The sequence below is a fragment of the Psammomys obesus genome, unplaced genomic scaffold (assembly GCF_907164565.1).
Source record: "Psammomys obesus unplaced genomic scaffold, mPsaObe1.curated_primary_1811, whole genome shotgun sequence".
NCBI lineage: Eukaryota > Metazoa > Chordata > Mammalia > Rodentia > Muridae > Psammomys > Psammomys obesus.
Window position 1 is genome coordinate 13,623,903 of NW_026586816.1, and position 14,511 is coordinate 13,638,413.

A 14,511-nucleotide genomic window follows, 5' to 3' on the forward strand; every position below is an offset into this window, starting at 1 on the left:
TATATATATATATATATATATATATATATATATATATATATATATAAATTTTAAAATGAGAAATAAAATGGCAAATAAGCATATGAAAATATATTGAACAAGTCATCAGGAAGATGCAAATTAATCAATATTGAGGTTCCATCTCACTCCAATCATAATGTCTATTAATAAGAAAAACAAGTGGCAACAAATGTTGACAGAGATGTGAACAAAAGAGAACCCTTATACAGTGCTGGTGGGAATGAAAACTAGTCCAGCCACTATAGAAATCAGTATGAAGGTTCCTCAAAATACTAAAACTGTATGCACCATGTGACCTAGATATACCACCTGACCTCTACCTGAGTGTCTCTAAGTGAGTATACCACAGAGATATGTGCACAGCAGTGTTCAGTGCAGAACTTGTTCATCACAACTAAGTTACAAACCAACCCAGGTGTCCAAATATAGAGGACTGGAGAAAGAAAATGTAGTATATGTATACAATGGACTCTTTCTCAGACACAAAAAGAAAACTATGTTGTTTATAAGAAATGATGCAACTGACAGTAATCATATTAAATGAAGGAACTCAGTGCTGGTCAGACAAATGTCATATGCCTATGATCATGTGGTTCCTAGACTTTATACAGATATGTAGGATTATGCTATGTATACATAGAGTAGAAGTGAAATTATCTAGGGAAACAAAGGTGACTATGAGAGTGGGAGAGGTGAGAAGGAGAGCAGAGGGGAACATGGTGTGGGGAGTATGTGCTCAATGTGCATTGTATGTTTGTTGAAAATGTCCCGAAATAACAGCCCATGTTGAATTTTTTAAACTTTTTTTATAAAGTTGTATATTTATTTATCAAAAAAGGATATGACTGAGAAAAGATCAGACTTTCAACAAATGCATGTGAGAATTATTCATCATGCCAAAGAATAATTTTTCATAGCAGCAATTGAAAAAAATTAAGGGAGAAAAAAAGACCTAACTATTCTGTACTGTGACAGGGGTGAAATGACAGTGGAGGCAAAAGTAACAATAGTGTTCAGATCACAGGGGACCCTCAATTCAAAGTAACCTGTTTCATCAACCCTACTTTGCTATCTCTCAGCCAGTTATTCTATTCTGAAATAAATACTCCCTATTTTGTTAGAAAAGATCAAAAGCAGAATCTCTTTGTTTCATGACAAATGAATAAAGCAGAAGCACCTGGAAAATCAGTGTCCAAAGAAACAAGAGAATATTTTTGCTTGACAGCAGAGTAAGCAAGGGAAATAAATGGCATTCTACAGAGACCTCTGTCTATGTGTAGATATTTCAAAGCATCTTCAACTGAAGAGATGAAAGGCTGAGATGAGAGATGACATCTGCTTGCTCTCTGGACCTGGCAGACAGTACTAGGAGAAAAACCAAGGCCCTCAACACTGAATATGAGACACAAAAAAATTAGCAGTTGTACCTCGCTTCTGAACATAGGACCCACCTGAGTCACAGCACTGACTTTAGTTTACCTTTTCATCTAACCTCTAAACTATGAGAAGACAATGAAAACCATAATGGTGGGCATAAGTAAGAATACATCTAAGAAGCCCATGTCCTGGAGGTGTGTTCTGCACTGGAGGTGGTCAAGGAAGAGGCAGAAGCTAAAGAGCCAGCTTGTTAATCACAGTCATGACACTGACAGAAGTTACCTTTTAAATGCAAGGAAGAAGCAAAGTCAGTGTGTTGAATGGCATTCCCCTCTATCTTGTGGGCTCCATGAAGAAAATCAGTCCCCTAGTTACTCTGTAACAAGGACATGTAGCTAATTTCTTACCTTCTGAAACAGGAATGATTCTTCATTGTAAACTGTGTTGAGTCCATTGTTCATAACCATGCAGGTTCGGAACTACCCCGTATGGTGTCAGTGGGCAACCCATACATATCTACTTCCACGTATGTGCTGATCTTCTTATCTGATAGGAACTGCCCTGATAGAACCTGCAGTAACACAGACACAGAGTGGGTAAACAGTGGCATCTTTGTGAGTGCTGGTGGCAAGATGTAATGAAAACTTTTGTTGGGGAAATTTCAATTAGGATAAATATTTGATATTTTCTTTGGAATTTTCTACAATAAAACAAAGCATTTTTTAATAACTACTCTTTGGAAGCAAAGAGTATTTTGCTTCCAAATTTTCTAGGCAGAAGCTACAAATGTAATTCCTTTTCAATATGTCTTGAAAAACAGAAAGGAAATACACAGGCAAAATATACTATGAAGAAATCGTGCACCCAGCATGGTTTTGTCACCTAGGTGTTCAGATCTGTGGAATGAAGCAGTGGCTGTAGATATGCCCTGAGATCCCCTCTAGTTCTGGGACTCTATCAAGTTACATACTAACTCCTGAATTATTTTAGAAATCTTGAAAGGAAACACAGGGAAAAAAAGACAAAAGAAAAAAAAACAGTGTTAGACTCAGAATGCTGGTCTTTAATGACATTAACACTGGTTAGCAGTGAATGTATTGTTTAATTGTAAAGACTGGTGTTAAGTTTTATCTATTATAAAGCTAGGAAGTAACTTCCTTATATTTACTGTCCAAGCAACTATGTCATTCATTTATTTCTTTCTTGTTTTATCTAACTTTGAAACAGCACTTTTTTTAAGTGTAATCAACATACCCTCAATTATATGTGTTTAGTTACATGATAAGATCAACATTTTGGACCTATGAGTACATCTTTAAAACTATCACCACAATGAAGAACAAGTATCTCTAATCTTCACAGCTTCTTTGGTAATCTGTCCCTTCCATCTGTGTCCAAGCACAGGTCCTGATTTGCTTACTGTCATCACAGTTAACATTCTTCAGAATTTCACATGAATGTAATCAGATGGGAGATATTTTCTTGATGGTGTATCTCACTTAAAGTAGCTCATAGTTTTTATAGCAAAAACTCAGAATAAGGCAGACATTGAATCCAAGCTGAACTTATAGCGTGATGTTAAACATTTTAACCATGGTTTTCTTCTAGGTGCATGTGGATATGTATGTATGTTTACACAGTCTGTGATGAGCAAGGGCATACCTTCACTGAGCATGTGGCTGCAATAACCCCATCCACAGGGGTTTCAGAGAAGGGATCAAACATCCAATCAGCTGCCTCATGAAATTTGGCTTGAGAAGGTACCTGGCAAGACAGAAGCACATTCTACTGGTGGCTTATGCATACTACATACAAGATACTTCTTTTTTTTCTCTTCCAAACTTAGGAGCTAGGCCTTCAGGCAGAAGATTCTAATGATCAAAGACAATGACCTTGCCCTCTAGAGAATCCTGAAGAGCATCAGACAATTAACACAGGCCACTCATTGTGTGCTGTGCTAAAGGGCAGAAGACCATTTCTTTGCTTGAAGAGGAGAAAAGAGTACATTCACAAAGTGTCTCCTTTGACCAAAGGCTTGGTTCCTGAGCCCTTTTACATTTAACCAAATACCGATCCCTTTTCTTTGTAGAAAGCAGGCTGAAAAAGAATCCTGCAAAAAGTACTTGTTAACTTGGCCATGTACCTTTTCTTCCTAGCTATATAATTTCATTGCCTTTCAGAGCACACAGCATAGAGCCATGTGGGACTTACTTCAGGCATATATGTGAGGATGACTCAGAGGGAAGGGCTGTCACTGGTGTATGGGCACTCTGGCAGATAACTGTCAGACAAGCACAGGTACAGAGTGTACAGATGGAAGATTGTTCTTACTGCACAGCTGCTGAAAAACTGTTATCTCACTTCATTTTTTTATGATGGAGATTAAGATATTCCACTAGGCAAGCCACCATAAAGAACCCCTAGACAGCATCACCACTGGAGAGCATAGAATTCATGTGCATCGTTCTAGAGGCCGCTGGGCTGTGGTCTCAGCTGAGCTTTTCTTCCTTATAGAATACAAGTTCTGTACTGTCATTTCACTTCTCAGTATTTCAGAAGAATTAACATTTTGTATTTCACTTCTTGGTTCACAAATTTTTAAATGTTATTTAAGTAAAAGAGAACAACATTCAAAGCATTATATAACTCTATTTATAAGCATGCAAAAGAATCAAGAGAGGATGAAAGTTTATTCCAGGCTGAATTAAATTCAACTTTACACCCACAGCTTCATTTGAAATAAAATGTACTTCATTCCATCAGCAGAAAGCTATACATACTTCATGCTTACATCTCAGAATAATGCCCAAATGACCCCACTGCCTGTCTTAGACACTAAAACCTCCACTACTGAATTTAGAATGAAACGATCAAACTCTATAGAGCATATATGATAAACTGCATAGTTAATAGTTAAAAGAGAACCTTTACAAAATGAGACAGTTTAAGAAGTTGTATATTTGCAAATATAATCTAACTATGGAATTCACTTATTTTTATTAACACTTGAGAACTAGCATACATTCATCTGTCCTTAAAATGTCCTTTAAAATGACATGGTTTCTTTAAAGTTGAGGTATGGAGTCCTGAAACTAGGTGGCAACAGTTTAAATATTACTCACCCACAGAATCCATTATACTCAAATTTTCCTTGATTCAATCGCATAGCTAAATCTGTCAAAAGACAAAAATAATTTAGCGTCTCATTTTCCTGGACAGAGAAGAACTTGACAGGATGACTGGAAACAATAGAAGCTGTATTATTCTGATGTCCAGAGTGCTCTCTCTCTCTCTCTCCCTCCCTCCACAAAGTACTACTGACTCAGGTTAGAGTTATGACTCTCCTCCATGTTGAAATGACCTCACATTTAAATTAAATTAAATATCAAGTATGTTTTCATAAAGATTACCCTAGAGCTGCTCTAAAAAGTGGATTTGCTACACAAGTTATTGTGTACCGAATCGAGACATACAACCAGCTATAGTTAGGAATGTACATTTCCTCACTGCCACAAAGGGCAGGGATGCTAGTGACCCACAGTAGAAATATTAAGAACACAAACACGATTAAAAGAAGCAACATAATCTGGGTAAGAATCATATAAAAATTGGTGGCTTATCCCCAACATGAGACTTAGAAGTCTCATAATGCTATCCTATGAGGACCTGACTTACAATTTTTCTGATGTAGGCAGAGAAACATTTTTCTTTCTTCTTATAAGTAAAAACAAAAACATAAACAAAAAACAGGTAACTGAATTAAATGACTTTTTTTCTAGTCTTCTTCTGAATAAAATACAAGGGTGCCCAGAAAATTAACTGTTTTAAGATCATGCTGTCCCTCACTGTGAACTCACTGACATCCTGAAGCACAGCTTGAGTCATTGATAAGTAAAAGTGGTGGCATCTTTTTGTTTTGTCCTTGCTAAAAAACACTAGAGATTCTATCAGGACCTGACTATAGACTTCTCTAGAATGGACTGTTGGGAGTCCATGCAGTGATGCATCTGTAAGGAGCTCTGGCCATCAAGAAGGCACCCTGGTGAGAAATACAGCCAAAGGGAGGCAAGTGAGCCCAGATCAAGGACAGGAAGTTGGATGGGGGCCTCCCACAGTTGGGAAGGCTTGGGAAGTGACCTCTTAAAGTGGCTAAGAAGAAAAAGTTGGCATTTATCTATTTTACTTGTTTTGTCTCTACCATTTTTAAAGCCATGCAGAAGAACATGTCATATAAAATAAACATGGTTTGTGCCATCTGTCTATTTTTGTGCCTATTTTCATTTCACTAACTGTAGTCACAATATCATGACCAGAGGATCCTAAGTAAACTTTGAAAACTTCAACAATTTATACATTCGTCAAAAGTTACTATTTTAGAAAAAGAAAAAAGTAATCGTTGTATATTGAAAACCAGCCCTTGAATATAGTTTGAAGGACCAAATGACAGATTAGTACCTCTGGCAATACCTAACTCTTTAGATAGCATCTTTCACAGTTTATGCTGTAAGTCTATGGTTTTATGGTGAAGCACCGCTGCCATCAGTATTTGCTGAATGGCCACAGTGGCAGGGTATTTTCCAAATGAGCAAAGAGTCTCAGTTATTCAATTATTCAGTTATTCAATTATTCAGTTATTCAAATTCTTCTCACTGAATTCCATCTCTTGAAAGAAAGACATACACTTGATCCAGAAGGAAATAAAATTAGAAACCATTTTTAGACTAGAAAACATGGCATTGATGGAAGGGATTAAAATTGAAATATCATCTTTTCTTATGGCTTCATTTTGAAGATTTAATTTCTTACCATTATGTAGAGCCAAGAAAACAATGTTTTTTCATATGGCGGCTTCCTATAAAAAAAATTTTTTTAAAAATGCCTCAAGCGAATGGAGGCAGCTGCAAAGGCTGCCCTGTCCTAGTGTTCTTGTGGAATTTGGGGTCACTGGACATTGGTTCCTACCTGGGGTTTGATAGTTCAGTGAAACCATCTGGCAACCAGCGTTCCAGAAAATCTGAGGCCTGTAATTACTGGAATCAACTCAGCTTCCCTTGGGGTAAATGCAGCTCGTCTGTCGCTTATTGTAACTGGGTAGCTTATTAAGGAAATCCAAAAGCAGCCTAGATGAACACACAACAAAGAACTAAAACTGGAGGTGCAAGATGACAATGACAAACAGGTAGATAACACAGGGCAAATCCCATTATTATGATGCTTTGAGAGAAATCACAGTCACAATGTGGATTCTAGAAACTATTCACATTTGTGGAGATCATCACAGCTGCCACAGTCTTCTTTCACACACATCATTTTATTAGCGATATGATAAAAATTATACAAAAAAACCTATATATTAAAATTATATATAGCTGCTAGTCTAACTGCAAAGACCCCTGCCAATTCTAAGGAGCACCATCCATCCCACACAGTACATTAGGATACTTTACAGATTCAATCACTTGTGCCTTCAAGTAGCCAAGGTCAACTGAGTCATTAAAAGAAGACATGTTATAATGAACATTACACTCTGTAAAAGAAAAGCAAAGATATACTCAGAGACTCAGCCAACAAATCCCTAAAAAAAACAAGCAGCCGATACAATTATATCCAGAATCTTACATCCAAAATCGGGAAGTATTTGTGACTCATGCTGCATGACTGCATCAGTTTCTCTGGGTTTCATTAATGCTCTGTGCATATGCTGAATTAAATGTGGAATCACTAAACAAATTATATGTATCCCAACTGTCATAGTCATTGCTAAGATACATAGTTTTTGATAATAATGTACTTCAGACCAGAAATGGTTAGGAAATATTTTTAACTACTCTTGAATCAGCTTTTGTAGGAAACCAGCTTTTGAATAGGAGTAAGTTGCCACAGAACATCAAATCTTATTTCCCCTACCTCAAGGTACATTGTACCCACAGATTAACTTCTCACTCTGCTGCAGCAAGAGATTATACAATATACACACAGAGGATTCAAGACAAATACTGTGCCTCATAAATATTCTTAATATAGTTTATAAAGTAAATAAAGAAGCCTTATGAAAGTATATAAAATGATACAAGCTAACAAGCCACAGTCTTTCACAGCCACCTTGTGGATGATGCAGAGAATGACAGCATAATACCACCACACACACGGGACTATATATGGTCTATGAATAGAGTCAGGTGAAGTGGATGTCCACAAAAGAAACCATCAATAAGTCAAGGTGCAAGCCAGTGTAACAGAGAAGCAGACAGAAAAGCTACTGCATTTAACCTGTAGTGTTACCTTCAGCCACATGGAAACCTTGAAGCTTCCCAGGCTGTGTGTAATTGATCATTGTGGACAAGTACGGATGGATATTCATGGTAGCATCTACATATTTATAAGGTGCTATCCATGCCTGCTTAGCTTCTACAGTGACCAGGCCCTTGAGCATAAGGACAAACACGTTTAAGCTGATGGCTTCAAAGGGACTAACAATTTAGCTTTAGGCACCCCAACTAAAGAGCATTTGCATATACATAAATTCAAATGTAAACAGACCTTGTTGGTCTCTTAAAGCTTTACTTTCAAAAATCATAGTGCAAAAGGAGATAACCTGAAAACACTCATCTTATCTATTAGATTTTCAAAGGAGTTTAAAATATTCAAGAAACTGTACTGGGTTGCACGGCAACAACAACAGTGATAGCAATATTACCAACACACAAGCTCAAATGAGTGGCTCTCCAGCATTAGTGTATCCACAGGTTTTGTAGGTACAAACTGCAGGAGGAGACCCGAATTGCTGTCATTCCACAGCCAGTTTTCAGGTCTTGATGATGGTGAGCTGGAGACCAGGCTCTACAATAGAACTCTTCCAGAACTTTCAGCACACATATAATGATTCAGTCATTTTTATTAAAGCATTTACTATTAAAAGAACTTGATAATTTGCTACATAGGTTGTATTACTTTGTACAGAGAAAAACAAACTCCAAACTATTTTCTGTAGTTCTTGAAAAAATCAAAGCAAAATGAACACAATTGACAACAAAATAATGGCCCACAACTGGTCGGTAGTTTGTTGAGAACATTACAGAAAAGAAGCAGTTTGTGTACACAATGAGTATACAATGGTCAATTAGATTATTTGTTCATTTTAGCTGATGACTTTATTTCTGCATCTTTAATATCAACCTGCTTTCATCTATAAAAGCCTGTAATACAGCCATCTATACACACAACTTGCTTTTGTTTCCATCTTTTTCTATATAGGCCCAACTCCACCCACCATGCCAAATATGGGCAAGAGCCACACTTTTTCTTGTCCCAAGAGTTTCATGATAATAACATCAGTGCTATAAGCTTAAACTGTGATAGATGCCTGCCTGGCTGTTCTAGGGGTCTGCTGCATTTGGGCGAAAACCTTTTTTTCTTACTGAACTTGAAGGATTATGGAATGTACCACTGTGTAACATGAGAATTCCCGCTAGTCACAGAGCAGGACTGAGGCCCTGGGTACTAAAATCATTCAGCTAACATATGGAAAACATCAAATCAGCCAGTCTGTGTACCAGTCTGTGTACTCTACCATCTTATGGAAATGCAATCTAGGCTCAGAGCATCCTCATAAACACAGGAGGGCATTCCTTCAGGCTGACAAGTTAGGAAATAAGAAGACACTTCACTCAAAATGCAACAGGTCCCCACAAACAGTAAGGCAGGATTTTCAGTGTTCTGAATTGTGAGTGAGAATCCAGGGAACAGGCAAATTCTGCCCATGACAGCCATCAGTCTCGGCATTACACAATAAAACATATGCATAACTATGAATAACATGAAAAACCTTGAAGAAGATAAAAGAAAGGTAAAATATAATACACTCCCTGGATAAGATGCTCAATCTTCATTCAGAAAGGCAAACAAGATGGACATTGGAAGAGGGAGAAAACAGGGCACAGGACAGTAGCCTACCACAGAGGGCCTCTGAAAAACTCTACTCAGCAGGGTAGCAAAACATATGTTGAGACTCATAGTCAAACTTTAGGCAGAGCGCAGGGAATCTTATGAAAGAAGGGGGAGATAGAAAGACATGGAGGGGACAGGAGCTCCACAAGGAGAGCAACAGAACAAAAAAATCTGGGCACAGGGGTCTTTTCTGAGACAGATACTACAACCAAGGATTATGCTTGGAGATAACCTAGAGCTTCTGCACAGATGTAGCCCGTGGCAGCTCAGCGTTCAAGAGGGTTCCCCAGTAATGGGAACAAGGACTGTCTCTGACATGAACTCATGGCCTGGCTCTTTGATCACCTCCCCCTGAGGGGGGAGCAGCCTTACCAGTCCATAGAAGAAGACAATGAAGTCAGTCCCAATGACCTGATAGACTAGAGTCAGATGAAAGGGGAGGAGACCTCCCCTATCATTGGACTGGGGGAGGAGCATAGGAGAAAAAGAGGGAGGGAGGGAGGGTAGGATTGGGAGGGGATGGAAGAGGGGCTTGTAAAGGGATGAATTAAATCATGATGATCACAACAGATCTTTTATATGAAAAGAGTTTATTAGCTGGAGGTGAAGAGAGGGAGAGAAGGGAGAGCAGGACATTATGGGGGAAAGAGAGAGGGGCAAAAGAGAGAGAGGGGACACCCTGATAGAAAGAAGGGAGAGGGCCAGAAGGCAAGAGACCAAGAGCAAGAAAGACCAAGAGAAGGACCATATGGCTGGCTGGTCCCTTTAAGGGGGAAGGTAACTGTGCCTTCCAGGTGTAAGTTGCTAGGCAACCCAGGAGCAGGTTTAGTTCCAAAATCCTAACATTCCTCCCTTTTTCTATAATTAAAAAATGAGAAACTTGGGCTGCTTCTCATGTAAAATAAGTTAAAGTATATAAATTTAGGTTCACTGGAAGCTGCTCTTGGTTGTCATGCAAGTGGTTAAGAGAGGGAGAAGAAATAATAGCAACAAAATAGTCAGATGACATGGTCGGGAGGAGGAGGAGAAGCCTCTGCCCTGGAAAATTTAGGGTAGAGGGTTGTCAGTAGAGAGTTGCCAGCCATGCAAGGCAGCAGGTAGGGAAGGAGGAACACTGGGAGAACCTGGAGCTGCTTGTCCTGGTCCTGAAGCACACCGTTTCAGCCTTTTGTTAATAAGTGAATAACGGGTGTAGATTCTTTTCTGGCTACTTCCTGCTGACACTGGAGGTGCTGTAGAGAGGTCAAAAGGCTGAAATGCTGGCCAAGTCCAGGAAAAGCTGGCTGCTTTGATGCTGTCCAGGGTCTGCAAGAACATCCATGGCTGGGAAGGAAAGTGCAGGTCCAGCTTGATGGAAGTCTGCGAGGTCAGAGTTGAACACTTGTGGTAGCTGCTTTGGTGTGTTGTGGCTATAGGAAACATCTGTGTCTGGCAGGACACTGAAACATATATATAGGCAGAAGATAAAGTTAAGTAGGTTATAGAGAAAATTCTTTGGGTGTACATTAAAAACTTTTGGGAGAGCAAACAGAGGTGGAAGGTCTGGATCAATGAGACTTGAACATAGGACTTCTATTTACCTGAGGGGACCTTTATTTACCCAATCACTGGCAATAATTGAAAAGGTTTTGTTCTGGATCTGTCATTGAGGCGAGGTTCGGTTACAAAAGTGTGTAAACTTAGAGGCCCTAGTGCTAGCAGGCACTAGGTGTAGAAATCTGAAATTCTCCAGAAGACATCCTAGAGGAGAATCTGGAGGAACAGGTGTCTGGGTGTTTCTCATTGGGAGGCAGAGAAGCCAGTGAGCTTCCAGAGGCATCCCAAAGGCAAGGTATGACTCAGTAGAGATGGTCCTTCCTGGTCCAATAGCTCATCAGCTTTTGGCCAGAGATCAGGGGCACAGTTGCCCGAGAGAGCACAGTCCACCTAGAGCTAGGATATTTCTGTGCGATTGTGAGGGGAGAGAGAAAGGACTGTGTGTGCATGGGAGGCTCTCCCAAGGAAAAAGAAGCCCTAAGTGGAAGTCCAGCAGAGAGGGTCAACTATAGCCAGTGAAGACTATGGTTGAGTCCCTCTGTCTCAAAAGATAGTAGGAAGTTGCTGGACATCGAACAGTCAAGCTTCTCCTATCAAGAGAGGCATTTTGTGCTGATAAATGAGTTGAACTCATCAATCTAGTGGCTGGCCAGTGAGGAGAACTCACCAATCCAGCCAGTGTTGCATGCAGCAGATAGCAATCTGGTAACCAGTAAGGGGAAGTCCCAAAACCAGGGAAAGGGGAGAAGTCCCACCTTCTGAGATAGGCAATAAGTGAAGTACTTATCTGGAGCCCAACTGACCTGAGAGGTGGATTTAGGTGATTTTTTCAGCTTACAAGAATTACTCTTAAATTTTACAAAGGGGATTAAACTTTAGACATGTTAGCATTACAACTGTAATCTGTACTGAAATATACATTGTAGAAAAAGCAGTGGATATACACATTTGTGTTAACAGCATAAGCATTCTTTAAGATGAGCTCTGAAAAGGCACAAGCCTTTTGTGAAGTAGAAGGGAAACTCATTTGATCTTAACTTTTAGTGTAAGGATACATTATAGGGATTTAAAATCTTGAACTTGGAACCATGACAGTGGGTGGTTTAGTGGAATGTTTTTGTATTATAGTTAGATTAATAAATCAGAGCTCTATTGATAAAGGTCAAAGTTCTGGACAGTCAATGTAACAGTAGCATAGGAACAGGAGGAAATATTAGGCATTTTTACCTATTTAGGATATCTTAAATCACCTTAGACCTTGAAATCTTTATAATTTGTATTTACCAATCTTAAAACATTTTCTTAGACATTTGAATATTTATAACTTGCATTTGCCAACCTTAAGACGCTTTCTTAGACTCTCAGTCATGCATAACTTCCGTTTACCAGTCTTAAGGCATTTTCTTAGACTCTCAAGCAATATTTTTTTGAGGGGGGCCTTTGTATCTAGTAATTTACCATGAGACATAGGTGAGACTGCTACGAACATTTATTGTCCCTTAGCTAAAAAGGGATGGTAAAAGGTTACATTTAGGCCTGTTTTTTGAGTCTAGCAACAAGGCCCATTGTGTCTAGGCCTGACAATAGCAGCTCTATGACTTAGATGTAAGGCCTGGTCTCCTGCATATGAAGAGAACTGGGAAGGCATCTGAAGTCTCCCAAGACAGAAGTTGGCAATATGTTCGTGGGACCCCATTGTGAGGCCAAAACAGACCTGTAATGTTACTCTGAATCAAGGAACCATTTATTTGTCCTCTGCCAGGCCAAGGAGCTAGAAGGCTACAGCTGGGATACAAAGTGAATAAACTATAATTAATAAAAATAAAAGAAAAAGAAAAATAACACTTTCTCCATAATAAGGGCAGTGTCTGACACCACTGAATGAAGGCGTTATAAGGTATCCAGTGTGAAGCTAACTTTTCATAACATCAACATCATTAGAACCAAGATCACTTTTCCACTATGCTATCAGATGGCTCTGATGAACTACTGGTCATTTTTATTCTCAAGTTCAATATGCTAGTGTTCGTGCAACTTTTTTCCTTTGACTGAAATCTCATTCCATATAAGGAAATAGCTTACTGTATGAAATATTTACTTTTAGGAAAATTGTCTTACCTTATGTTTTAAATCAGATCTAATAGTTTTATTGCTGATTCCTTCCTTTGAGCTCTTTATAACTAGGTGAATTAGACCCAACACTATACCTGTAATCACTAACCCTTACATTGCATGGTCGAGGAAGATCATCAACACAGTAGAAAATGTTTAATGTGAGAAGGCCACATGTGGGTGTCTCCTGATGGAAAAAAGTCTAAATTAGAGAAAGAAAATAATTTGCTTACCTCTCTAAAGGACAAATTTCCAAAGTCATTAGCCCAAACTTATGTAAATAAGCATATGTAAACTTATTATTCTATTTATTTCTTTAAATGATAATTATTGTTGACATAGAGCCATCATTAAAAACAAATACTTTAAATATTCTATTCTTAGTGTTTAGATACTTTAGATATTCTAATCTTGATGTAATTTCCCTCCTTTGTTGACAGTCTTCACTAGTTTCACTGTAAAATCTTCACTAAGGATTAAAACATGAAGAATGAAAATGGGTTATCAATGTGGCCACCTTCCCTTAAGTATAAAACGAAGCACAAATGGTCATTTTCACTAAGCCAGCATTCAAGTTTGTGACTCTGTCATAAACTCAATGTTTGCATCCCCACCAAAAGCTTACGGTGGACCTTAATTTCATTATGATGAACTGATGGTCCCCAACTTAATTATGGCTTGATATATGATTTTTTTTTTAATTTATGAGTGTATAAAGTGATACTCATTCAGTGGAAACTCTACTTTCAGTTTGATCTTTTCTTAGCTAAAGAAATAGTTTGAAGTCCTCTTGTAATACAAAACAGTGACTGCTTGTCAGCCACATAATCCCAAGGGTAAAGAACCCTAAAGTGTAACTGTTGCTAAGCTATACTGTTCAATCAGTTAAGTGCCAGAGTCCTCCAGCAGAGTCAAACAGTTCTTGAGGCAGGAGTAAGTATTGAAAGAAAATTAATAAACCAACACACAACACATGGGATCTTTCCAAGAGGGCTCTAGTAGACATTAGTCACCAGTTTATTCCAGTAAATCCTTCTTAAGTCAAAGCAAAAGCATCTCAGTACAGTGAATGAATTTACAACGAAGTCAAGGTGTGACTTTGACAAGACATCCCACCTGCTGTCACTGTAACTTATCACTGACTCCAGTGAAGGCCAGGTTGAAAGCAGTTTGCTGAGATCTAAATAACAAAGCAGCCTGGCAGACCAGCTCCCAACAGTTAAGTGTATTAGATGCATTTTAACCCAAATTTTCAACTGTTAGAGTAGATTAATCATAATCAAACTGTAAGCCAGGACACATCTGAACTTGGAGAAGGAGCTTGTGGGAAGTAATTAGGTCATAATTACTCATCATAATTATGATGAGTTAGTGCTCTTATGGGAAGAAGATAAACTCTTACTTCCCCATTTTCTTTCCACCATGGGCAATACACCTGCTAAAAGAGCTACCAGGAACATATTGGCTCTCTCCTTAATTTTGGCACCCACCCCAGAAAGCACCAAGAAATAAATTTTA

The 14,511-nt window shown here is 38.6% G+C and overlaps 1 pseudogene; it reads right to left on the reverse strand.

The window, feature by feature from the left end:
- Positions 1-7,822, reverse strand: part of LOC129672969 (1-phosphatidylinositol 4,5-bisphosphate phosphodiesterase beta-4-like) — an 18,699-nt pseudogene extending 10,877 nt beyond the window's left edge.
- Positions 7,823-14,511: the final 6,689 nt, after the last annotated feature.